Source organism: Myotis yumanensis, unplaced genomic scaffold (assembly GCF_028538775.1).
Source record: "Myotis yumanensis isolate MYYU_CA2020_CCGP unplaced genomic scaffold, mMyoYum1.0.hap1 SCAF_3, whole genome shotgun sequence".
In the NCBI taxonomy this organism is placed as follows: Eukaryota; Metazoa; Chordata; class Mammalia; order Chiroptera; family Vespertilionidae; genus Myotis; species Myotis yumanensis.
This window is the reverse complement of record NW_027223754.1, coordinates 185,374,983-185,400,286: the sequence shown is the minus strand read 5'-3', so window position 1 is coordinate 185,400,286 and position 25,304 is coordinate 185,374,983. Positions and strand designations below refer to the sequence as shown.

The 25,304-nt window shown below is 38.8% G+C and overlaps 1 protein-coding gene across 1 annotated transcript in view; it reads left to right on the top strand.

Annotated features, from left to right (window-relative positions):
* Positions 1 to 22,902: 22,902 nt before the first annotated feature.
* PIK3C2G (phosphatidylinositol-4-phosphate 3-kinase catalytic subunit type 2 gamma) overlaps positions 22,903 to 25,304 on the top strand; it is a 293,693-nt gene continuing 291,291 nt past the window's right edge. The window contains exon 1 of the mRNA XM_070410626.1: positions 22,903 to 22,973. The gene's annotated coding sequence lies outside the window, so the exon portion shown is untranslated. The remainder of the gene's footprint in view (positions 22,974 to 25,304) is intronic.

Here is a 25,304-nt window from a genome sequence, read left to right as displayed (position 1 = left end):
CTCACTACAAAAAAAGAAATAGTAGTTAAGTGACATAATACAGGTGTTAGCTAATGCTAGGTGATAATCATTTTTTAAAATATATTTTTATTGATTCCAGAGATGAAGGGAGAGGGAGAGAGAGATAGATACATCAATGATAAGAGAGAATCATCGATCAGCTACCTCCTGCACACCCCCTACTGGGAATCAAGCTAGCAACGCAGGTATGTGCCCTGACTGGGAATCAAACCTTGACCTTCTGGTTCATAGGTTGGTTGATGCTCAACCACTGAACCACACTGGTCGGGTGGTGATAATCATTTTTAAAATCCATAAATGTATTAAATTAACATTTTTGACACCTTAAATTAGCACGATGTTATTTCAATAAACCTGGAAAAAATAAACTCAGATAAAAGATAATGGATATTTTAAATGCTTCTCAATTTTCATTTCTATTATGATAAATCTTAATATATATAAACTATATGAACAAAAGTTATTCGGTGGTTTTTACTGTTTAAGAGGATAAAAGATTCTTAAGACCAAAATTAGACTGACCTGCATTCCTTAAGAGAAATAAATCTAGTAATCTCCTTATAGAGAGGACATTACAGCATAAAGCTACAACATAAACCTTTCATTCCAAATCCACTAATGAAACTTTTACATTTTATATGGGTATCAGAAAAAGAAAGTGAGGATCTCAAAGAATAATAGTTCCTATTAGAGGTTCATTAGAGTTTTTGTATAGCCTTGATCACCTGTCCAGGCTTGCGAGTTAGTGAAAGGGGGGAATAAACAGCTGGATTATTACTGGTAACTCTTTAGTTGTATATATGAAATGTGTTCACAGTAAGTGTTAACGGAAGAGATTGAAGAAAATGATTGCTGAAGGTGCTCAAACAAAGCATGGAAGCATATAATTTTATTTGTGCAGCAACCGATAAGAGAAAATCAAGGGTGAACAAAACTCCTTTCACAATGTAGTGGTCAATCATTAAACATGAAATGAGTTTCTGAACTCAACCTGTTTGCATTCAAATGATGAGAGAAATCATATTTTAAATAAAGAAGAAATTATAAGGTAAGTAATACTGATGTGGGGTATAAAATACTTTTTGCATTTATATGATCATATAAATGCCTAAATAATTATAAAAAGTATTGATTCATAAATGAAGTAGGATTATTAGCAAAGTTTCCTTCAGTGTATGTTTTTTTTTTTTTTTAATTTAAGGGATAGTTTTTCTGGATAAGAATTGTTGAGAAATCAGGGTATAGCAAGAATATAATTGTTGCTAATCTTTTCATTGTTGAGGATCTTGGTTTGAAACTCTTAAAAATGAAACTGAAATGATATTGTCAAGGTCAGTATTTGGCTTCAACCTGAAACAATGTGAACTCAAAGAAAGAGGGTGAAATAGAAACTTTAGAAACACAGATAACTGCAGACATTTTAGCCCCAAGTAGAGTAGGCCGTTGAAAAAGAGTAATTAGTGAGAGTGAGTGCTGAACCCTGGAGAAACCAGTGGTGAGATGAATAAAGTCCTTATTATAGATCCATCAATTCAGATTTTCTCATCTTCCAGTTTATGAAACTAGCTTTCATTTTTAATGCATACACTCATTTCCGATGGTTCTAGCATTTTCACATATAATTTCAAATTCAGAAGCTCTAAATGTGACACCAGGTGCCACAGTGAATCTACCATTTTAATAATATTTAAAGTACATTCACAAGCCCATTGATATTATAATCATTCTTTGTATATTTATGTGCTAGATTTTACTATAGATAAAAAATATATATATATACCAGAAAATGTTGGCTAAATCTTTGCCTTCAAGAGTTTATGTTCAGTAAGAGAAAATAAAATGACAATTATCATTCAACATGCAGTGTGGTAATAACTATGAGACATAAAGTCCGTATTTTGTGCATTTAGTATAAAATATTGATAGAAAATAATATTAGCTGTCAATGTGATCTTGGTAAATTAAAGATATAGAATCAAGCAAAATAACTGTACCTGCTACAGAAAACATCTAGGAAAAAAAGACATTTTTCCCTAAAAAAGTAAAAAGTGAACTGCAAGCCAATAGATGTAACCAGATAACAGAACCTGATAACAGAAGTTAATAGTAGAGCCTAAAAGGAAAATAAAAGAAACCCGAGGTAATTCCAATATAACAGCTGTGGTCAAACAGTTGGAAGCAGACATTTAACAAATTGGAATTCTGGAGGTTCTTGTGGATTGCTAAGAGGGTATAATAAAATAGAAAATTTGGTAGACACAACATTTACATTACTTTTGGTGGAATTCTGAGTTCATATTGTACCTATTTTCTGGGTCTCTGAGAATTACCTTAATTCAGGAGACACATGAATTTGATCATTTTATCTGACCTCTTACCTTTCTAAAAGAGATTTTTAAAATAAAGTGTTAGCAAAGTCAGGAGAGTAGTAGAATTTCCCATCCTTATTTGGTGAGGCACAGCTTCAGCACACCTATGATACAATCAGGTTGCTAGGAATTGTGGAGAATAATTCAGGAGAAGACATCTACAATACCCTTTTAACAATAAACATTCATTTAAAAAAACACTGCAGCCCCGGCCGGGTGGCTCAGTTGGTTGCAGCATCATTCCGCACACCAAGAGCTTTTGAGTTCAATTCCCAGTCAGGGTACATACCTAGGTTGCAGGTTCTATCCCTGGCCAGGGTTCTTACAGGAAGCAACAGATTAATGTTTCTCTCTCTTACTCTCTCTTTAAAATCAATAGACATATCTTAGGGTGAGGATTAAAAAACATACACACACACAACACTGCAGAAATGTTGGATGATGATATGGAGTTAAATACAAATTAGGCACCATAGATAATACATACTATTGATAGTGTCCAAGAAGAAAACACAGTATTTTCTTTTTAAGTGAACAAGGTAGATTATGATAAAAGATTACTTTTAAAGTCACAGATGAGGGCGAGATTCCAAGGTTATTGTTTTTCCCAAGTGTCCTCAGGCAAGTGCTATATTCCTTCTGGTTCTCAATTTTTCAACTATACAGAAAATGTATTTTCCCTTGCGCAGCCTTTTTCATTGAATTTTTTTGAGGATCAAATGATAAAATGTACGAACTAAACAGAACTATAAAAGATTAAATGAGCATCTGTATTTTAATATACTTGATTAGGAACATACTGTGAGAAAAAAATTAGGAAAACACTAATGGAAGGAAAACAGGACATATTCTGTAACATATAGTTTGATTTTGAGGGTATTTCTTATTTACAATCACAGTGCTTTAGTTTTATATTTTATTACCTCTTCAAAAAAAAATTCCCATTTTTACTCAGAGTTAAAATCTGCAGTTTATACTTTTGATGTTGGAGTAATATAATTTAACAATGAAAAGAAACTTATTCATGGTGAAAGACTTACTTACATTTCAATATTATATCATAAAATTGTTAGGCTTTCTCTAAATACTTTTGCAACTTTCTGTCATATATATATATATATATATATATATATATATATATATATATCCTAGGATCATATATATATATATATATATATATATATATATATGCCTAAGCGACAGTCTGACCGTCTGACCGTCCCACCGGTAGCTATGGCATGCAATGACCACCAGGAGGCAGATGGTTCCAGCTGGTAGCTGTGACACACACTGACCACCAGGAGGCAGATGGTTCCAGCTGGTAGCTGTGACACACACTGACCACCAGGAGGCAGGTGCTTAAAGCAGAAGCTGCCGAGCTGTGGTGACTTGGCAGCTGTGGTTCTCAGGTGATGCACCTGGAACCAGAGAGGAAGGAGACCAATACCAGGGTGTGTCACACAAGAACCGCCCTCTTGCAATCTGGGACCCCTTGGGAGGATGTCAGAGAGCCGGTTTCAGCCTGATACCCACAGACCAGGCCAAGGGACCCCAGGCTGAGGCCTCTAGTTAACCTATAAAGTGGAGTCTAATTTAGTAAGTTACCATTAACAATATGACTGTCCTCAGACTGGAAATTTCTACTGGTGAAAACTAGCACATTCTCTCCCCAAAGGCTGGCTTATATAGAAATTAAAATTATAATCAATTGTTTGCTTGGGTAGCTCTGAAACAGGAAAAGAGGAATATTCTAACTTGAATATTTAATGGCAATAGACTAAGATGATGAGAATCATTCACTGTTATGTTGGAGATCATCTACCTCAAAATTTCCTAAATGATATTGCAATGGGCTGATAAAAGTGAGATGCTCTGTAAACCATAATGTGTAATCAATTAATTCTAGAAATGTGTTTCCTCACTGCAAGACTTCTCACAGTTTTTAATGTGCCAGTGTTTTTCTTGATATCTCAGTGGGAAATCTCATAAGCTCTGTTTCCGAAACAGATTCGGGGGTGGGGGGTACAGCGATCTGATATCTTCCTGTACTAGAGATCCAGAAAGACCAGATTTAGACATTATAATACTCAAAAGGCTCCAGATTCTTTTCTCAAGATGTGTGGACATCTCTTTTGAGATGTGTGGCATGCCCAACAAGTACAATCAATCAGTGAACTTCAAACTAGCGAGCATATAAGCAGAAATTAACTCCCTGGATTGTTAACTGTGGCAGTGGTATGTGAGAGCTACCAAGGATACAAGAATGGAACAGACATAGAGGAAAGCAAACTTGGAACAGGAAGAAAAGAAAACCAAGTTCTGATGAATAGCACTGGAATCATAGGTCAAGCAGTGTCTGTAGTCAACTATACATTTTTTCCAATCAACACAAGAGAAACTTTATTGAGGCTCATGGTCACAGGGTTCAGAGTTCAGGTAGAAGGCTGCCCTGTGGACCCAAAGAGGTAGTGGAGGGGCCTTATTTGACCTCCTTCTTAGGGCACTGGTTGTTGGTATGGCCACACTTCTCCTTGGGGCAGTTGACAGTGCATGGATGCAGGTGGGAGTGACCCTTGTGACAGATCTTCTTATCACAGTTGTACTTCTGGGCAAGCTGGTGGAGGGCGGGTTTGATGATACCACCCCTCAGACAAAGCGCCAAGTGCAGGGTGGACACTTTCTGAATGTTGCAGTCTGTGAGAGTGTGGCCATCCTCTAGCTGTTTGCCCACAGAAATCAGACACTGCTGTTCAGGTAGGATGCCTTCCTTGTCTTGGATTTTAGCTTTGACAGTCTCAATGGTGTCACTGGGCTCAACCTCAAGGTTGATGGTCTTTTCAGTCAGGGTCTCTCTCTCTCTCTCTCTTTCCCCTCCCCCCTCCTAAACCAACTTGCAACCAAAACAACCTTTACTAACAAGGGCAAAATTAGAAGAGGTTCCTCAACTTTAGTCAATGGCTGATATTTTGTACATATTAATAACCCTTAAAATTATCACATTCTTTATACATGTAAGTCATATCCTATATAATAAAAGGATAATTTGCAAATTGACCCTAACGGTGGAACAACTGAGAATGACCAGTGGCTATGATGCATACTAACCACCAGGGGTAGATGCTAAACACCTAAACACAGGAGCTGCCTCCTGGTGGTCAGTGCACTCCCACAGGGGGAGTTCCACTCAGTCACAAGCACTAAGGATGTCCGACCACAGGGAGCAGGCTTAAGCTGTCAGTCAGACATCCCCCAAGGGCTCCCAGGCTGCCAGAGGATCGTCTGACTGCCAGCTTAGGCCTGATCCCTCGGGGAGTGGGCCTAAGCCCTAAGCCAGCAGGTGGACATTCCCTGAGTGGTTCTGGACTGCAAGAGGGCACAGGCCGGGCTGAGGGGACCCCCCCATCCCCCCGCCCAAGTGCACGAATTTTCATGCACTAGGCCTCTAGTATTATATATAAAGACAATACCTTGGGACATGTTTTGCTCTTATCATCTAGCTCATTGAGGTGATTTATTTTATCTCTGCTCTGACTCAATATGTATTTGTTTTAAATTTATTAATCAAGGGAATTTGTTTATTTGCAAGTTTTCCTCATTTTTTCCCTCTGTACTACTGCATTTGAAGCATAATAATGAATCCAATGTAATGGTTCTGACCAGCTATTTTTATGAAAATCTCTCTGACTCAATGGGATGCTTTTTGCTACTAGGACTGCAGCACATAGTATGTGTAAACTAAGCACACCCAACAGTATCTGGCACCTAATAGGCTTGGAAGCTGTTGGATTTCATCCTAGAAAAAGTAATCAATCTGCTATTTTCTATTGCTATGGGTATTGCTCTCTTCGGACTGCCATGTGCTCAAAAATTTGGTCTGCCAGTCCCTCTCCCCCTCCCTCCAAGAAAAGATGTTCCTACAGTGAGTGATGTTTTTAAGTAATAAATATGTTAAAATTGTTAATAACTGATACACTATTATGTTGAGAAGACAGAGGGAAGCTAGATAGACAGAGACTGGGACCAGGGGGGTGGGAATAAAGCCAGGGAACCCAACTAGGTGGAGTTACTAAGCCACCGCAACTGGGCTTAGAAGGGAGGGCATGCTGGAGAGACATGAGCTTTAAAATATATGAGTGTTGCTGAGACAGACGATGTACAGATTACCAATCACAAGACAGTGAGGCGTATAACCATTCCCAAGAATGTTATTAAGGCAGAATTCGTTGAAAAGACCAATTAGTGAAAATATTTTCTTGGAGGTGGAAAATATGGAATGCCCTAGACTTAAATCTGAACTCTAATTATAAGTTTAATTAACTGGATGTAGTAAGAATTAGAAAGAAAAAGGCTGATTATCCCGTGTCTTATGGCAATAAAATGTATATTCATTATTGGCCTTAGAACATACTAACTGGAACTGCTAAGGCTTAGCTTGTCCTTAATGGTTTTAAACAATAGTGTTACATATTTCTATGTACTATTACCCCAAATGCCACATATTATGGAAGCAGAATGACATTGTAATTTAGTTCTAACAAGTAAAAAAATAAAAATAAAAAAGTAAACTTGACAGAATTTTATTCCTCATATAGCAGTCAAAAAATATCTTTCACTTATCCTGTATTTGCCACACATTGGTATCTTCTTTAACTTTAACCCCTCAAGGTTGGCAGAGAATGTAGTTTTGCTTAATAGAAATATATCGCTCATGAGGCATGATTCTTCTCAGTACAAAATCATGATTCTAACAATCACAAGGAGCTGCTCTGTGACACTTAGAGAAGCATTTCATTTCCAGAAGGTGGTGCTCTAGAATAGTTGGAAACAGGTTTGCTTCCAACTGAAACAAAGCAGACCTCCATTCATTAGCATCCAAGTTAACTGAAATTCTAAAACACAGAGTCCATATTCAAACCAAAAAAAAATGCCCTGCTTCCCTTTCTTTGATAGCATTTAAAACTCTAAATCTTTTTTCGATGCCAGTGACCTAACTTATTGTCTGGGAAAATTAGCAACACAATTGTTTAGAGATTGCAGCATTAAAACAAAATAGACAAAAACATAAGGGGACTTGATAGAAAAGTAAGCCAGTATTACATAACACTGTATTGTTTCTGTTTTGCCTTTTAATAAAGTTCATTTATAATTGTATTAAAATAACATTTGAAGCCATGCAATTGTATTATATGCAAAATCAAATAGTTATGGAAACTTGTATCTCCCTATGATTACTAAGAATATATCTGAAATTATAAAAACCTTGGCCTATAAAAAGCATATGGAGAAGCTGAGAAAAGAGTAGAAAATTAGAAGAGACATAAAAAAAAATTCTTCAGTGGAGAAAGGACAATTTTGCCTAGTGAAAATGTATGTGGAATTATAGAGGTAATAAAGTTTGACTACAATAAATTGATCCATTTTCTATGCAGAGACAGATGGGGAACATTTGTGATTTTGCCTGAGGTTATAAATATTTCCAGCACATTTTTATTTCTGTCAGCAATAAGAATTTATTCAATGGTCAAAAGTAAACAGTATGTAGAATGCCAAAGTCCACTTAAACTGTAAACTAATAATTTTCTGAAGGAATTGGAAGTCTTAGTCATAATCATTTATATCCTGAGAGCTACTTGTCTATTTGAGTATTGTTTACCAGTTGTTATAATATGCAAACCACTAATGCATCTTTAAAATAAATAACTGTAAGTATGTGAAATTATAGGCTGACTTGAGATAAATGATGTAAAATGTATTTTGTGCAGCACTTAGTATCACAAATGCATCAATGCATCTCACTCTTACTTTACTAAGGTTTTACATAGTTTAAAATAGTTGACGAGATCAAGAATAGAGTCCCCTCAAACATTTAAATACTAGAGGCCTGGTGCACAAATTCATGCACCAGTGGGGTCCCTCGGCCTGGCCTGCAGAATTGGGCTGAAACTGCTCTCCAACATCCCCCGGGGGGTCCTGGATTGTGAGAGGGCACAGGCCAGGCCAAGAGACCCCACCGGTGCACGATTGGGGCTGGGGAGGGACGCGGGAGGTTGGCCAGCCAGGGAGGGACTACGGGAGGGCTCCAGGACATGTCCAGCCCATCTTGCTCAGTCCCATTCAGCGGACCCAGCAGCAAGCTAAACTACCTGTCAGAGCATCTGCCCCCTGGTGGTCAGTGCACATCATGGTGAGCAGTTGAGCGACCTTAGCATATCATTAGTATATTACCCTTTGATTGGTTGAGCAGCCTACCAGTCAACTGGACACTTAGCATATTAGGCTTTTATTATATAGGATGCATGCTGTTGTATTAAGTCTGTCTTTCTTGAAATATGTACCAAAAATGTTTGGATTATTCAAAATTAATTATCTGTTGTCTTGGTTAAATTACAACTTCTCTGTAGTGTCAATTCACAATGCATTTTAGAAATATATACCACACCCATTTGTAAGGATTTGGATGGATGTTTGCAATAAACCAGTAACTAACTTATCTGAAGGGAGGAAAACAGAGGGGGACAAGATTACTTGTGACCCTTTGGCAATATTAATATCTCTACTAATAAACCATATCTAAATGTAATAAATCCTATTCAAATTTTTAAATATGTGAATTACATTTATTTTTCTTTAAACTTGTCCTCAATTTGAGTTGTTTATACAAAATGGATAAAAAGAAAATTCAGTTACAAAGCTATAAAATGCAACTCTTTCAAATATTAACATCTGAAATTAAGTAGACCAAATATTCAAATTCAAATCAATGTTTTCAGTTCTCAGACAAATGTAGACATACATTACAAAATTTTCTAAGCAGGGTATAACTACTTATGTACAGGCCACAATTGCAGATAGAACTAACACAGTATACATTCCTGACTCTCAATTTTGCTCAAAGATTGAGGTGAGGAGGGATCATTATATTTTAATCAAAATCAACATAATTATTCACTGTGTACATCTACACTAATAAAAGAGAAACATGGTAATTAGCGTAAGACCGCTACCCTTCCCATTGGCTAATCAGCATATCCTTATGCAAATTAACTGTCAGCCAAAATGGCAGCCGGCAGCCATGCACTGAAGCGAGCAGGGAGGCTTGCTTGCTCCAGTGACTGCGGACTCCAACATTCCCCGCCTAACTTGCCGGCCTCTTGGCTGCAACTCTAAGCAACTATGTACTATGTTGCAAATAAGAAGCTAAATAAAACCCCAGAAACCAGCCAGACTGAAAGCCAGCCGGACCGCAACACTGTATCGACGTTTTCAGCAGCAAGGCCTCAGAGCTAAGGCTGGCCCAGAATAAAAAAAATGAAAAAAAAAAACAAAAAATGAGCGGTTGGGAGCTTCAGTCACTCGCCAGCCGGAAAACAGCCCTCAGCCCCTCACCCAGACTGGCCAGGCACCCCAGTGGAGACCCCCACCCTGATCCAGGACACCCTTCAGGGCAAACCAGCCAGCCCCTACCTGTACACCAAGCCTCTATTCTATATAGTAAAAGGGTAATATGCCTCCCGGCACCGGGATCAGCGGAGCAGCAAGGTTCCCGGCACCAGGATCAGCGTGACTGGGGGCAGCTCCCAAACCCCCTGATCGCCCTGCAGCTCTGTGTGTGACAGGGGGCGGGGCCACAACCTCCCTATCTGCCCTGCTCTGTTCATGACAAGGGAAGGTGCCCCAACCTCCTGATCAGCCCTGCTCTGTGCCTGATAGGGGGGAGCTCCTCAATCCCCTGATTGCCCTGCGGCTCTGTGTTTGACAGGGTGCAGCACACCAACCCCCCCTCCCCCACGGGCCCTGCTCTGTGTGTGACAGGGTAGAGCCATAACCTCCCCATTGGCCCTGCCCTGAGTGTGACAGGGTGCAGTGCCCCAACCCCCTGATCTGCCCCACTCTGTGAGTGACAGGGGGGAGCTCCCCAACCCCCTGATAGGCCCTGCTCGGTGTGTTACAGGGGGCAGCACCCCAACCCCCTGATGGGCCCTGCTCTGTGCATGACGGGGGTGGCACCACAACCTCCCCATCGACCCTGCCTTAAGTGTGACAGGGGGCGGTGCCCCAACCCCCCAATCGGCCCTATCCTGAGCGTGACTTAGGGTGGCATCGCAACCTCCTGATCCGCCCTGCTCTGTGCATGACGGGGCAGCGCCCCAACTCCCCAATCGGCCCTGCTCTGAGCCTGACCAAGGGTTGCACTTAGGGATTGGGCCTGCCCTCTGCCACCCGGGAGCAGGCCTAAGCCAGCAGGTCGTTATCTCCTGAGGGGTCCCAGACTGTGAGAGGGCACAGGCCGGGCTGGGGGACCCCCCCCCCCCGAGTGCACAAATTTTTGTGCACCGGGCCTCTAGTTTAACTATAAAACAAAATGTAACATCTTAAATAAATTTTATATTTGCTATGTACCAGTGCAGACTCTTTTGCCAATAGGGTACTTATTGGGAAAGTTTAAGAAATAAATGTTGAGCGTCTATTCTCCCCCAGATTATATATTTTTTTAGAACTTGAAACTCATCTTTACTTAAGTCAATGTTACCTACAATGTGTATGTTAATAAAAAATTAGGATAATCATTATATTAAAAATTTAAGATTGTAATTACTCTGAAATTTTATCACTTGTGGAGAGACATATTTTTTCAAAGATTATTTTATTTGATCCTAAAATACCCATAGATGATTGATTTGGAATACATTATTCTATCTTTAAAGAGAGGCTAATCAACCAAAATGGGATGTCAAAAAAAAATGTAAGTAAAAATTAATCTGTTATGAGACTATCAGTTCTGGCCATGATAGAGTAATTTTCATCAAATTTACAACTATGCTGTGTATAATTGCAAAATTGGACAAAATTGGAAAACATAGAACTCAGTGTGATCGTTAACTGGAAGCAAATACATAAAAACGAGTTCTACCTTGGATTGTTCTGTCTTTTTGTTAGGGATCACTGTCTAATTTAAGAAGTGGAGTCCAAACACAGAACAGCAACTCCTTGAGTAAAAGAAATAAAGATTGGATTTCTGGGCCACCAAGGTAACATCAATGATGAGAGAGAATCATTGATTGGCTGCCTCCTGTTATTTGTAGGGAAGGGTACCAGAGAGAAGGTAGCTGAACAGAGAACTCTTCCGATCTGAGTCAGTGTCCTCTCGAGTCTTTGTTCAAATGTTAAGCTCTCCATGCACGGAGAGACACTTCAGACTGGCACACTGCTACAAAGCTACAAACCCATCAAAGGTTCTGGGCAGAGCAGTGCTGGACCACATTATCGACTTCCCCAGCCAGAGAGGAAAAGCCTTATTGAATACCATAGGAATTCAGTTGAAACTCCAGAATTGCCAGGGCTCAGGAACAAGGCTGATCTATCCCCCTACTGTAACCAAGCCCAATATGATCAAGCTGAGCCACTAATAAAATCACTTGCATGCCAGAAGCCAAATTAAAGACTTCACAGTCTCCTGGCATAGTAGAGAATATCTATAAGGGAGGAACTCATCTATGGGGGTAGAATTTAGAACAGTAATTGTGTCTAGGAGCAGAAGTGGGGATTTCTTGGGAGAGGCATGATGCCATTTTCCCTTGGAAAATGAAAATGACTGATATCTGGACAGGGCTCTGGGTTAAACAGGTATAGGTATTTTTCAAAATCATCAAACGATACACTTAAGACCTATACATTTCACTGTATGTAAACTATGTTTTAAAAAAATAACATATTCAAACAAAATAATAGAAAAAGGGAGGTGTTTAAAAATGTGTTTAATTTTTTTATGAGACAATATAGAAATTTTATTCCTTGCTATATTTATTTGGCTCCAGAGGACAACAAAATGAGTAAAGGAATAAAGGTCAATAATTAAAAAAAAAACTTTTTTGTGAATGCATATATTTAGTAGAAACAATGTAATAAGGGTGTTCAAATACAAATAGGCCCAGCACCAGGATCAAGATCTATTGACAATGAAATCTTAAAATAAACATATTGGTGCTTAGTATGTTCAAAAAGCAAGAGGACGTGAATAAAACACTGACTCTATAGTATAACAGGAAAGGAAAAATATATACGTGCAAATTGTAATACAAGGCAGGAAGTGATACAGCATGGGGCAAAAGTAGGTTTACAGTTGTGTGTATACAAATCACAGTTTATTCTTGTAGTATCATTTATTAATTATTGTATAATTTCCATACAAGCAACTGTAAATCTCCTTTTGCCTCACCCTGTATATGCCTCAAAATTTGTTGAGATAAAAAGTAATGCAATTTCAGAACAACAGAAGATATTAAGAATGGTTTTATCTGAGTAACTTAAACCCAAAAAGGTAAAAATAGACTCACAAGGAAAATAGCCTTCAGGTGTCATGGCCACTGTATTCTGTGGTTGTAGCTCAATGATCCCCGAAGCCTGAAAGTATTCACATATATCTCAAATGTCCACAATATAATTCCAGTTTATCACTATCCTTATGTTCAAATTCTAATTATGGATGGTACAGTAAAGCATAACAATTAGTAAATCAAGTTAACCAAAGCCAATCTGTTAACTCCAACAAATTTTCTTTTGACATATTTTTATTGATTTCAGAGAGGAAGGGAGAGAGAGATAGAAACATCAATGATGAGCGAGTATCATTTATCGGCTGCCTCCTGCACACCCACAACGGGGATCAAACGCCCAATCCAGACATGTGCCCTGACTGGGCATCAAACCATGAGGTCCTGGTTCATAGGTTGATGCTCAACCATTGAGCCACGCTGGGCAACAAATGTTCTTTAACTTTCAAGAGGGTTGTTAGCCACATGTTGTCTTCTGATCTCAACTCCTTAAGCTTCATATCTCAGCTCTACTCTCCCCCTGGCAACCCTATGAGCCATAGGCAGTGAGAATTTTCTCATGCTGCTCCAAAGAGAAAAAGTTTGGGTTTGAGAAACACAACCAATTTACTCTAATCAATTTAAGGATGGGGGAGGAATATGTGTCTTGATTTTGTTTTAATTTTTTTAATGTAGAGGAATTTTCTCAGCCTGTCTTATTAAGCTGAGAAAAAGTCTAAAATCCATTTAAAATAAATCCTCTATTTTTTTGTGTTCACTTTGTACTCTAAACATTAAATTTACATACACTTAATGATCTAAGATAGTTTTTAGTTGCAATTGCTTTCTAGAATGGATTATCTAGACTTTATAAGGTCACACTTCAAGTTAGTCCATGTATGACCATTATTTCTCAGCTTTATACCAAACTATCTGAAAATATAGTCTAACATGTGAGCCTATGACAGAATATTTATTGGAATCACTGTAATAATTACTGGCCTCAACATTCAATAGATAAATTCTTTACTGTAAATATTTCCTGAAAAATAATTATTTGAGAAGAATTAAATTTTTATTCTAACTTTGTGGAATATCAATACTTTGTACTATTCATACAGAAATAGTTTGAATCTCTGATCCAAATTTTTAAGTAATGTAAGATTTTAAGACAAAGAATCATTTGAATCTATGTAAACTGTGCTTATGTTGTTTTAATCCAAACTCAAGATACCCAAAATATAGCAGTGTAAACAAAATAATTCTCTCTCTCTCCCTCTCTTCCTTATATCTAAGATAAAGATAAGAATCGGCACTTCAGTTTTGTCATCCTTGGTACTCTATTCATTACCATCTGCTGTGTGTGTGTGTGTGTGTGTGTGTGTGTGTGTGTGTGTGTGTTTGGAGAGGGGCAGACGGGAGTGTGCACATGAAGTCCTATTAAGGGCACAACCGGGAGAATCACATAGCACTTTTTTTCACATATCATTGAATAGAACTAGTAACTTGCCCACATCTAGTTGAAAAGTAAGCTGGGAATATGGCCTTTGACTGGATGGCCATCTACTGTCGGAGCTGAAAACTTGCAGTCCACTCCCAAATAAAGTCCCATTCAAAAAAATGGAAGAGTACAGTATTTTAGTAGTAAGTATAGCCAGCTTCCAAAAAAATTGAAAGAATAGGAATAGCAGAGCTGTCACTGTTCAAAGCAATGATCAAATCCTACCAGATAGGAATTTCAAACATTCCCTGCTACGGCATTTCCTTGATAAAATCCTGATTGTATCATCAGAGAGTAATTCCTTTGTCCCTTGTCATTTATGGTTCCTGTTTTCTTGACTTTGGGATATTTCTTTTTGTTACTTCTACTCTCATAGAGACTGGTTTGCTTGTGACCACCCTGATTTATGCTCATGAATTCTTTGTTCTAAAAACTTCTTAAGCATGTGTGGTCTCTGACTCTTATACATTCAGGGTACCATACATATGTATGCATTACATTTGACTATCTTCTCTTGCTAATCTATCTCATCTCTCTTTGATTATTAGGCCAGCCAGAAGAACCTTGATGGTGGAGGAAAGTTTGTTAGTCCTGCACAGTGGCTCGGGGAGCAGGATAAACTCACTGTCTGGAACTCTTCACTTTGCCACGCGGTGCAGCAGACGAGGAGATCCTAGGGCCTCTGACACAGGCCAGCAGGAGGTAAGGGTTCTTACCCTGCCACACGTGCTCAGGTGTCTCTGCAGGACCCAGTGGGAGCAGAAACTGTGAGAATCCTTTTCTTTTTTCAAAATTTTGATAGAAGAAAATATTTGTGAAACTAGTGATTTTTGATTACCTGGTATGAGTATTCATGAGTTTGTTTTTTCTGTCTTTGTCTTGTTTCTCTCCCTTTATCTTGTTGTAAGTCCTGAATAGTTGGCCTTATGCTAGTGAGAATATTTTCTCTCTGGCTTCTACCATCCAGGGTGCACTTGCCAAGGTTCCCCTTGCTCTCTATCCAGCCATGAGAGACTCTCAAGGGAGATTTCTGTGTCTGTCTTGTTATTCCCAGACATGGTCTCAAGGGGGAAAGCATGTGATTGCCCGTGTGATGGGACAGCTGTTTAAACACAGGGCCCCCCTTCTTTCTAAGGCTAACTCTGGGAAGACACTTTATCTGGTGAGGGTTGCATCTTTCTGCCTTTTCCCTGGGGCCTTTTGCATCCACAGTACTGGTTTGAGTCGCTATAGATCCTACCATCAAAGCCAGATAGCGGATCCTTTTAATTGAAAAGAAAGAAAAAATATTAAAGTGCTCTCATGTTGTTATAATAGCTAGTCATTAAGATTATCTTATTAAGATGAAAGGACAGAAATTAGAACAGAAGTCAGAGTCCATTCAGACCTCTTCCTATTTGCCTTCCGCCATTTTCAAATACTGTAAAATAGCGGGACACTGGAAGTACAATTGTCCTGCGCTTTAGAAGAAGAAAATTGAAAGAAAAATAATGGTGAGATCTTACCAAAAGACAACCTGAAAATGTTATGTCCTGAGGACTGAGTTTGGTAACTGTCCGGCTGGAAGCTTCAAAATATGACCAGACAGAAACATGGGCTGGACCCCATTTATGGCTGGGGCCCCACCAAACTGCTGCCATCCCTCAAGGAAAGTATAACCTGAAATTGCAATGGATATTATGAGGAATTTGCCAATTAGAACAATGGGCTAAAGAAAACAGACATTAACTGGGTTAGAAGGAGGATTTAGTACAGTACTTACATAGGCTGAATGGGCCAACCTGGCCTCCTGTTGGCCACACAAGATTAAAGGTCCCCAAACAAGTCTGCTCTGTTTACTCCAGTGAGGAGAAATTTAATATACTGGGGGGGGGGGGGGGGGGGCAGAGATTACTATAAGAAACCTGACCAGCAATAGCTGAGACAATAGTCAGGTCGGTTATATCAAATTAAAAATTGACACCAGGGCTAGGGACCCTGGCCTTGACCTCTCACTGGGGATCCAAAGCCTTTTTACTCAAGAGTGGGCAAAACGGTCAGGAGATAGAAGAGAGCGATTTCTAGAACTCTTTGATATGAGAATCCAAGCACTGTGGTGCCAAAACCCACTGGTGAAGCCCTGACTCGGGCTATAATTGGGTTAAAAGAATATGGAAATGTAAGGATTGATAAGATTATAAACATTGGAATGCTTAAATTATCTACTGTAAGACTTCCATTCAGCCAGATTTCAGGCAGTTCTAAATGATTGTTGCTCTGTGGTTTAGCTGTAATTTTGTATGGTTGTTGGAGGATGCAAGTGCTGCATTTACCAGAAGTTCTTTTTTTTTTAGTTAATCCTAACCTTAGGATATTTTTTCCATTGGTTTTTTAGAAAGAGTGGAAGTAGGAGAGAAGCGAGAGAGGTAGAGAGAGAGAGAGAGAGAGAAACACATTGATATGAGAGAGATACATTGATTGGTTGCCTCCTTCATGCACCCCAAGGGGGGCCAGGGATCAACCTGCACCCCAGGTACATGCCCTTTACCAGATATTGAACCCAAAACCCTTGATGCAGTGACCAACACTAACTGCTGAGCCACTTTCCACAATCTCTAATAATTCAGGCACCCACTTCATTGAGAAAATCATATGAATCTTGACAGATGGTCTTGTAAACTTCTTAGAATTATCACTGACCCAGCACCTTCAGTTATCAGGCAAGGTCAAGAGAACTAATGGGAAAACTGAATTCAAGCAGAACAATTTTAATTACATAGGACTGAATGAACAGATAGAAGGGTTACAATTTATTACTTTTTATTTGAAATATTACTGATTTTTAAATCTTTTGTTTTACAGACATAAGGAATATTTTTTTTTCTTTCTTTCTTGTAAATCATGTGTGACTTAAAGCAATTTGGTAAATTAAACCTTTGTAACCAGTATTGAAAAAGATTATTTTTTTCTCTCTAATTGATCCCTCCAAACTTTGGAAATTCTCAACAATTAAGTATTTTTGTTTTCATGGTCATATATTTGTTTATATAAGTTCAATAAGAATCTGTTCTCTTTACAACAGGGTACAATTAGAAACTAGCTCTATTACAAGGCTTTTTGTCTGGAATGATACATTTGAGGGAGACATGCACAAACTCAGATATGACCAGGAAGTCTAAAGGAATTAAGATTGATTTTGGAAGCCAGTAAGAATCCCTTGGGGGGCGGGGGAAGACCTAGCCTGGTACATTGCTTACATGTTTCTCAGTAGTTTTTCCAGGTAAGGATAGAAGGTTTCTTACTAGAAGATGCAAAGAAAGAAACTCAGGGTACATTGGGGACCTCAAAATGAGAGGTTTTAACCCCAACCTGTAGGTATTGCATGCGAAGTCTGATGACAAGTATGTGGTTTATCTTTTTCTGGCCTTGAGAGGCCTTTTTTAAATTAAATCTGAAGATTCCTTGTGAAAAATTCCAGTAAAGCAGGTTTAGAAGATCCTATGTGGTTAGTTACTATTTTTGCTGGATTTATACAAACAATTAGGCCAAATTTATTGAAACTAAATTTGTTTTGCAAATAAATGTCTTAATTTTGTTTTCTTTGGTAGAGATAGGGGTAATTTTAGAGAAAAAAAATATTTCATATAACATACCTTTGTGGACATTAGGGTCTTGTGCTGTTCATTGTCTTTTGAGTTGTTGTGTTTGTTTTTCCCTACCTACTAACTGGACCAGAGCCTGATTTTTTTAGTTTTCTTAAATATGTGGCTGCAACCCTCCCAACTAGCATTTTCATTTTCCCATCCTTTGGCTTGGGATCACTAAGAACTAAAATTGCCCTTTTCAAGGCCATGCAAGCTACAGTGGGACAACTTGATGTAGACTTCAGAGAAATCACCACAACAGCTCCTATATGGAGAATCTTTATGCCATTGACATTCAAGCTGCAAACCAGGAGCATCTGTCAGACTATTACTGCTGTCTTCACTCCATCTGAGAATGATTTGAGATAGACATCTAGAACTCTTCTTGGCTGCCTGCCTTCTGAAGTCAGAAGTTGCGTTTATAGTCTGCTCCAATGATTAACCTTTATTTTTCTTTTGTTTCCATAGAGATGCCTCTTATTAAATACCTTAGTGCTTCCACCATAGGCTTAACTTGGGAGCCCACCTGCATCACGGCCTTCTAAAATGAAACACAACTGTTTAACTGAACTGAGCCTTCCTCAAGACTGAGGCTGGTTTAATGAGATATAGAACAGTCTACCCACCCAAATTCTGGAATGTGTAACTTCCAGGGAGCTTTCAGAGGAGGCATTTGTGAGGGTCTAGTAAGAGTCACACCAAGATGTGCTCTGTGACATGCAGATTGTTTTGAGTGAAAGGGAACTTTAGCTGAAGGCTCAAGATAAACGTTTGCACTTCCCCCCTTAACTACTTAGAAAAATTAGAATTAGAGGCCTTACTCGTATGAGATTATCAGGGATAAGTTCTTCTGACCTATCTATAAGGTAGGGAAATTTTCTATTGACTAAAGGTCTGCTCTTCTTATCATCCTGCAATGACCTTTAGAAGCCCTCAATGCACGTTACCTCACACCTAGCTCAGGATGTCCCATACACTCATGTTCCTTTTCTATATCTGAACCTCTTGTGCATATGGGGTCTCTGACTCCCTCATATACGTGGAGTTCATATATATATATATATACACACATATATGCATTACATTTATTTTCTCTTGCTAAAAAAAAAATATGTTCCTTTTCACTCTCAAAAAACCTCTCAGAAGCATTTGATTACCCTATTGGACACTATTTCTACTCCTTGGAGACTGCACATATTTTGTGGGCTATATTCTTCTGTGTCAGTGGAGAGGCTTCTGGAGTTGCTTTAAAGGTCAAACACACCTTGGCTTTTAAAGATCAATATACTCCCTTTAAAAAGTATCCTATGCTTTTGTTCCAGTCACAGACAGATCCATGGACAAATAACCATAACCAAAGATCTAATCTAGATAGGATTTCTATGCTTCCAGATGAACCTTTTATATTTACTGGTCTCTTTGCTCAGCACATTTTTGCTTTCCTTCAATTTAATGGTGTCTACTTTGAAACTAGCTGAAAACATTAGTTTAGGTAGGAAATCACTGACCTTACTCTAACCTTTGAAACTGGAATGTATCCCAATAACTGAGAAGTCTTGATGCAGGCACTTGAGGACACCAGAGGCCCATTTACTGCTACAGCTGCTTCTTTAAAGTCACCTGTTATAACCAGACCAAGTATATCTTGTTGCAGAACTTTGCTCAAGGAGACATAGCAACAGTCTGAGTTTTTCCAAACAGTTCAGAGGTCACATGTTCTTTTGGCAAGAAGTCTACTTTTTTGAGGATTACAATGACAATCTTACCAAATGTTCATAATGAAGTAATGAGGGTCACTGGCTTTCCAGCTTTCAATATCTGGGCTCCTGCCACCCATTACCTAACTATTGGACCAATGCCTCGTTGTTTTTTTTTTTGTGTGTGTGTGTGTGTGTTTTTAAGTATGGTAGAGTTCCACATCTAATAACCAAATTACGGTTTACTTCAGATTAAGATGCTATTAAAAAGAGAGAGAATCTAAAATCCAGCATCTCAAACAAGATAGAAATGTACGTGCCATTAAATAGTTCAGGGCTAAGTGGTTCGCTGTTGGCAGAGGGTTCTACCACTCTCAACATGTGACTCTGCTCTGAATTCAGGGAAGTTCTTCAACCTTTGCCGTCACACCGTGATCAGAAAGAGAGCAAGGCGCCAGGATATTGTATGCTCTACCCTTGTGAGGACAAACCAGAAGTACCAAATATAACATCTTTTTAAATGATATTATCTAGAACTTGGTTGCTCTCAATAAGGGGGCTGAGAAAGCAGTTTTCAATTCGCTAGATAGGCAAGCAGTTGAAAATCTATTTGGAAAAAAGTTAAGAACAAATATTGGGAAACAACTCACAGTCTGATACACTTGCTCAGAAGCAAATCTGAATATGGGAACAGGAAAGATTTAATAGAGAATAAAGTACTTTCAAAACAATGAAAGGGCCGGTGCGGTGGGCTTTAAATAGGAACAATACACTCCAGAACCGACACATCCGGGGACCGAGGACCTCACTGGCACTACTGAGTACAAGCATTCCACTTTCAAAGCAATCCCCAAATCGGAAAGCTGGGAATTAGCTGTCACCACTACTTTTGACACAGCTGCCTCTCAACGCCAAGGGAAGTGCAGAACAAGCACTAGAGTATTGCTTTAGAAACCGAGATCTTGCTTGCCAATAGAAAATAAAATCCAAAGCAACACAAATAGTCCTTGCTTCCACCTTCCAAAATGTGTGAAAATACATTTTAATGGCAGAAGCTAATTCTCATCCTGACTCTTCGGAAGTGTCACTTTAAGCTTTTCCGACTCTACAGCCAGAAATGTACACAAGGGTGAAGGTTGGCAAGGTGTTTAATGAGCCAATCCATGGCCTTCTCCAGGGCTGCCAATGAGCAATAGGCGCCCCGACAGAGCAGATATTGTTAAAGCAGTAGTTATTCCCACTGAATACCCTTTCATAAACTTTTCATTTGTTTTTCATCTTTAGTAATTGAATAATCATTTTAAATAAAATCATTTGTTTTTCATCTTTAGTAACTGAATGTATTAATTTCACCAAAAAGTCTCAAGAAACTCAATTTGTATAAGGTTGAAGAATATCAATATTAATTTCTTGCTCCTTTACACTAGATTTTAAACAAATACAATTTTTGAAGGTTTGAATTGCGATCTTTATAAAGACTTCATGTACTATTGATTCATTTTTCCCTCCTGTCAAGCTGAAGTGAATAAAAGAGAAAGCAATTTGTGTTTAATATACTATTAAGCACCAATGCATCTAGCACTTCATTTCAAAATAACTCGATCAAGATATTTCCTTTTATTTGCCAGTTTCCTAATATCTTAAATTGGAATATATAAACAACTTTATCGGACCTACAACTTTCTTCATTTGTTTTTCAAGGAGATACCAACTGGTTCAGATCGCTATGCTAGGCAACAGGGCTGGGGGTGGGAAGCAACCTCCATGGTAGCAGGACTTTGCCAATCATGTTCATCACACTACTCCCAGCACCAGGCAGCTGCTAAGCACCCAGGAGACACTCTAGAGCAGTGGTTCTCAACCTTCCTAATGCCGCGACCCTTTAATACAGTTCCTCATGTTGTGGTGACCCCCAATTTCATTGCTACAAATCGAACATAATTAAAGCATAGTGATTAATCACAAAAACAATATGTAATTATATATGTGTTTTCTGATGGTCTTAGGTGACCCCCGTGAAAGGGTTGTTCGACCCTCAAAGGGTTCTCGACCCACAGGTTGAGAACCGCTGCTCTAGAGGAATGCTTGACTTAAGAAGTGAAGTCCCTCTTTCAAAGGGTTTATATAAATAACTAGAGGCCCAGTGCACAGCATTCGTGCACAGGGCAGCGGGGGGAAGGGTCCTTCAGCCCGGCCTGCGCCCTCTCACAGTCCCAGACCCCTAGGGATATAGCAGTGCACCAAGGGCAGGCGGCTAGGGAGGAACCTGGATCGGGGTTGGGTGCTGGGCAGCTCGTACTCATCCCAGCCCACTGCACCTGCTGCCACCCCTGGGAGAGGCTCCCAACGCTGTGGCAGCTGCACTCACCAGTCATGAGCCCAGCTTCTGGCTGAGCAGCACTCCCCCTGTGGGAGCACACTGACCACCAGGAGGCAGCTCCTGCATTGAGCATCTGCCCCCTGGTGGTCAGTGTGCATCATAGCAACTGGTCCTTCTGGTTGTTCTACCTAAACGGTCGATTAAGCTATTATATATATAGATAATGAGAGAGTATGAAGGTTAGGAAAATGCTGAGTTTGTATAAAGCATGCATGTAGCCAGTCTCAAGGTTTTGGATCATAACTCTGTGTATTCAATTTTAAAGAGGACTATTAAATTCTATCATATTGGCAAGGTTACTGTGGAAGAATCTTTCCAAGGTCTGAGGCTAGACAACAGCCTGACCCATCTTCAGCAGCAGTATACCAAGACAACAAACTACCCACATTTATAGTACATTCTACTTAACCATGTAAATTATTTCTCCTTATTGCTATTTTTAAAATATGATTAGTTGATAAAAATTATTTTTACATTCAAATTGAGCTAGAGTCCTGAGGCTGAGCAAACAAAATTGGCAATTTCTTAAGCTAGACAAAAATGTGAATATATTAAATCCTAATTAAATAAAGAAAATAATTTGAAAGTGAAACTAATAGAAAGGCTAGAGCAGCGTTTTCAAGGGCTCAGCTCTTCTCTGAATTGAATCACTGTTTCCACCTTCCTGATCCGCTTCCACATTCAAATGCATGATAGCATGAGCAAAAGTACTTCCGGGAGAAATATTCTCTCTTTAGCTATTTTAAAATAGATATATTTCTTTTGCATCGTATTGCTAGTCAGTCTCTTTTGCCTCAACATCTGTTTCTCACAGAGAAGCTACTTCATTGTTGCATTTTTGGCTTAAATCCTTATTCATTATGCAAACTCCTTTTTTTTTTTTTCCATACAACCCTCCGGTGTTTGATGAAAAATAGATTCCCAAACATGCCAAACCTGCCAAACAGGAATCTAAGCTTCCAGTGGAAGCATAATGTTCCCTTGAAATAGAAGTGCTTTAGCTTGTATGAACATATTTCACTCTTGAAAAGAAACGAGATTATGTTTCATTTCTGGAAGACATATACTTCAGGTAAGAGACTGCAACAAACTTCCTATACTTCACCAAATTACGTAGGAGAATATTCTAATCCAAGTGCATTCTTTTTAGCAATGTAGCTAATGATATTGTGAAACTTAGGTGGTAGATGAATTTAAAACTGAGTCAATTTGTTCTCCAGAAGATAGATCTTTTCTAGAAGTACAGATTATGCCTGGATTTTTCCTTCTCTTGCTTTCCCTTCCTTTCTCTTTCTTCCTCTCTTCCTCTTTCCAGTCTCCTCTCTCTTCCTCTCTCTCGAAGGCCGACTTCATAGCTTGCATGGATACCAGACCCTTTGTATCATCTCCTAACTGCTCACTCTCATGTTTCTCAGTCTTGAGACAAGTTCAGTCATGTCTGCGGGTAGATTTTTTTCTCTGTGCACATTTCCCTCTGTCTTGAAGCTAATGCAGGTCGTCTATAGACTGCATGCTGATGGCAACTCCAAAAGGAATTTCTTATTAAATGAAGGGTGTATATTCTTAACATATGGGCTTCCAGCTGATTAGAGCTCCTGCTGGAAAAAGCAGCTGTTTTCTCTCTGTTCTGTCACTCCACGCTGGGCTCCTCCTGCCCTGCCATGTCAGTCTGCCTCTGTATTGGCAGCTCGCTGAAGGCCACTGTGAACCGGTGTGTGTCCCAATCGCCCACTTCTTACCTGGCAAATAATTAGATATCTGATACTTAGGATTGAATTTAGAAATGATACACCCACTTTTAAAAAATAATGATAATGTGTAACCATGTAGAGTGTAAAACTTTTAAAATGCATTATCTAATGTAATATTGTAGACCGGTAACAGACTTAGAGAGGTTAAAGAACTCATGTCACGTAAGTTATGAATAATGTCACCTATGTCTTTAAAAACGTCATTAAGGCCCTAGCAGGCTTGGCTCAGTGGATAGAGCGTCAGCCTGCGGACTGAAGGATCCCAGATTCGATTCCGACCAAGGGCACATGCCTGGGTTGCAGGCTCATTCTCCAGTAGGGGGTGTGCAGGAGGCAGCCAATCAATGATTCTCTCTCATCATTGATGTTTCTATCTCTCTCTCCTTCTCCCTTCCTCTCTGAAATCAATAAAGAAATATTTTTTTAAAAAAATGTCATTAAGAGCTTGGATTTGAATCAAGATGTTGGATCTCAGGGTATCTTTCCCTGACATGCTAATCACACTCCATACATGTTTACCTATCACCTGGGGCATGGAAAAAGCAAGTTTGTGAATGGAACGTAAGAAAATAGTACCGTGATTGAGCTGGTAAATGAATAAAGACAACTTCACCCAGCTCCTATAGAAAAGGCTCATATTATGTAGATGAGTTGTTCATTGAATCAACAAAGTCATATGTTGCCAGTGTGAGCCTCCAGGCCATAATTTCAAGATTTTTCTCTCAGAGCTGTAACCATCATTGTCCTGAGGAAGCCCTCTTCAGTGAGTAAAAAGCAGAGTACAATTCCCTTGGAGCTTAGAAAGAAGAGTGATACACTAGTCATTTCCTTTCCAGAAACATATTGCATTGTATTTTTAAATAAGTAATTACTTTCCCCCCATATTTATGATCTGATGAAATGACACAAGATAATCATAGATAGCAAAAAGTGAATTCTTATAATTATTTATGCACAAATTAATTTTCACTGTTATTAAATCTTATCAATAATTCTTTTATAATAAAATTTGTCCATTTTTAAGGTGTTTTTTTTTTCAATCCACTCTTCCATTGATGGGTACTTGGGTTGCTTCTATATCTTGGCTATTGTAAATAATGCTGCAATGACCACGGAGGTGCATATATATTCTTTCAAATTAGTGTTTTGGGTTTCTTCAGATATATACCCAGAAGTAGAATGGCTGGTTCATAAGGCAGTTCCACTTAAAATTTTTTGAGGAATCCCCATACTGTTTTCAATGCTGGATGCATTCCTATCATTACTGCACAAGGGTTCCCTTTTCTCCATATCATCACCAATATCTTTTATTTGTTGATTTATTGATACCATTCTGACAGCTGTGAGGTGATATCTCATTGTGATTTTAATTTGCATCTCTCTGATGATCAGTGATGCTAAGCATTTTTTCATTTGTCTATTGGCCATCTGCATGTCCTCTTTGAAGAAGTGTCTATTCAGGTCCTTTGCCCAGCTTTTAATTGGATTTTTTTTTTCTGTGTTGAGTTTTATGAGTTCTTTATAAATGTTGGATATTATCTCCTTACCAGATGTATCATTGGTGAATATCTTCTATTTAGTAAATTGTCTTTCGACTTATTCATGGTTTCCTTTTATGTACAAACTTTTTAGTTTGATGTATTCCCATTTGT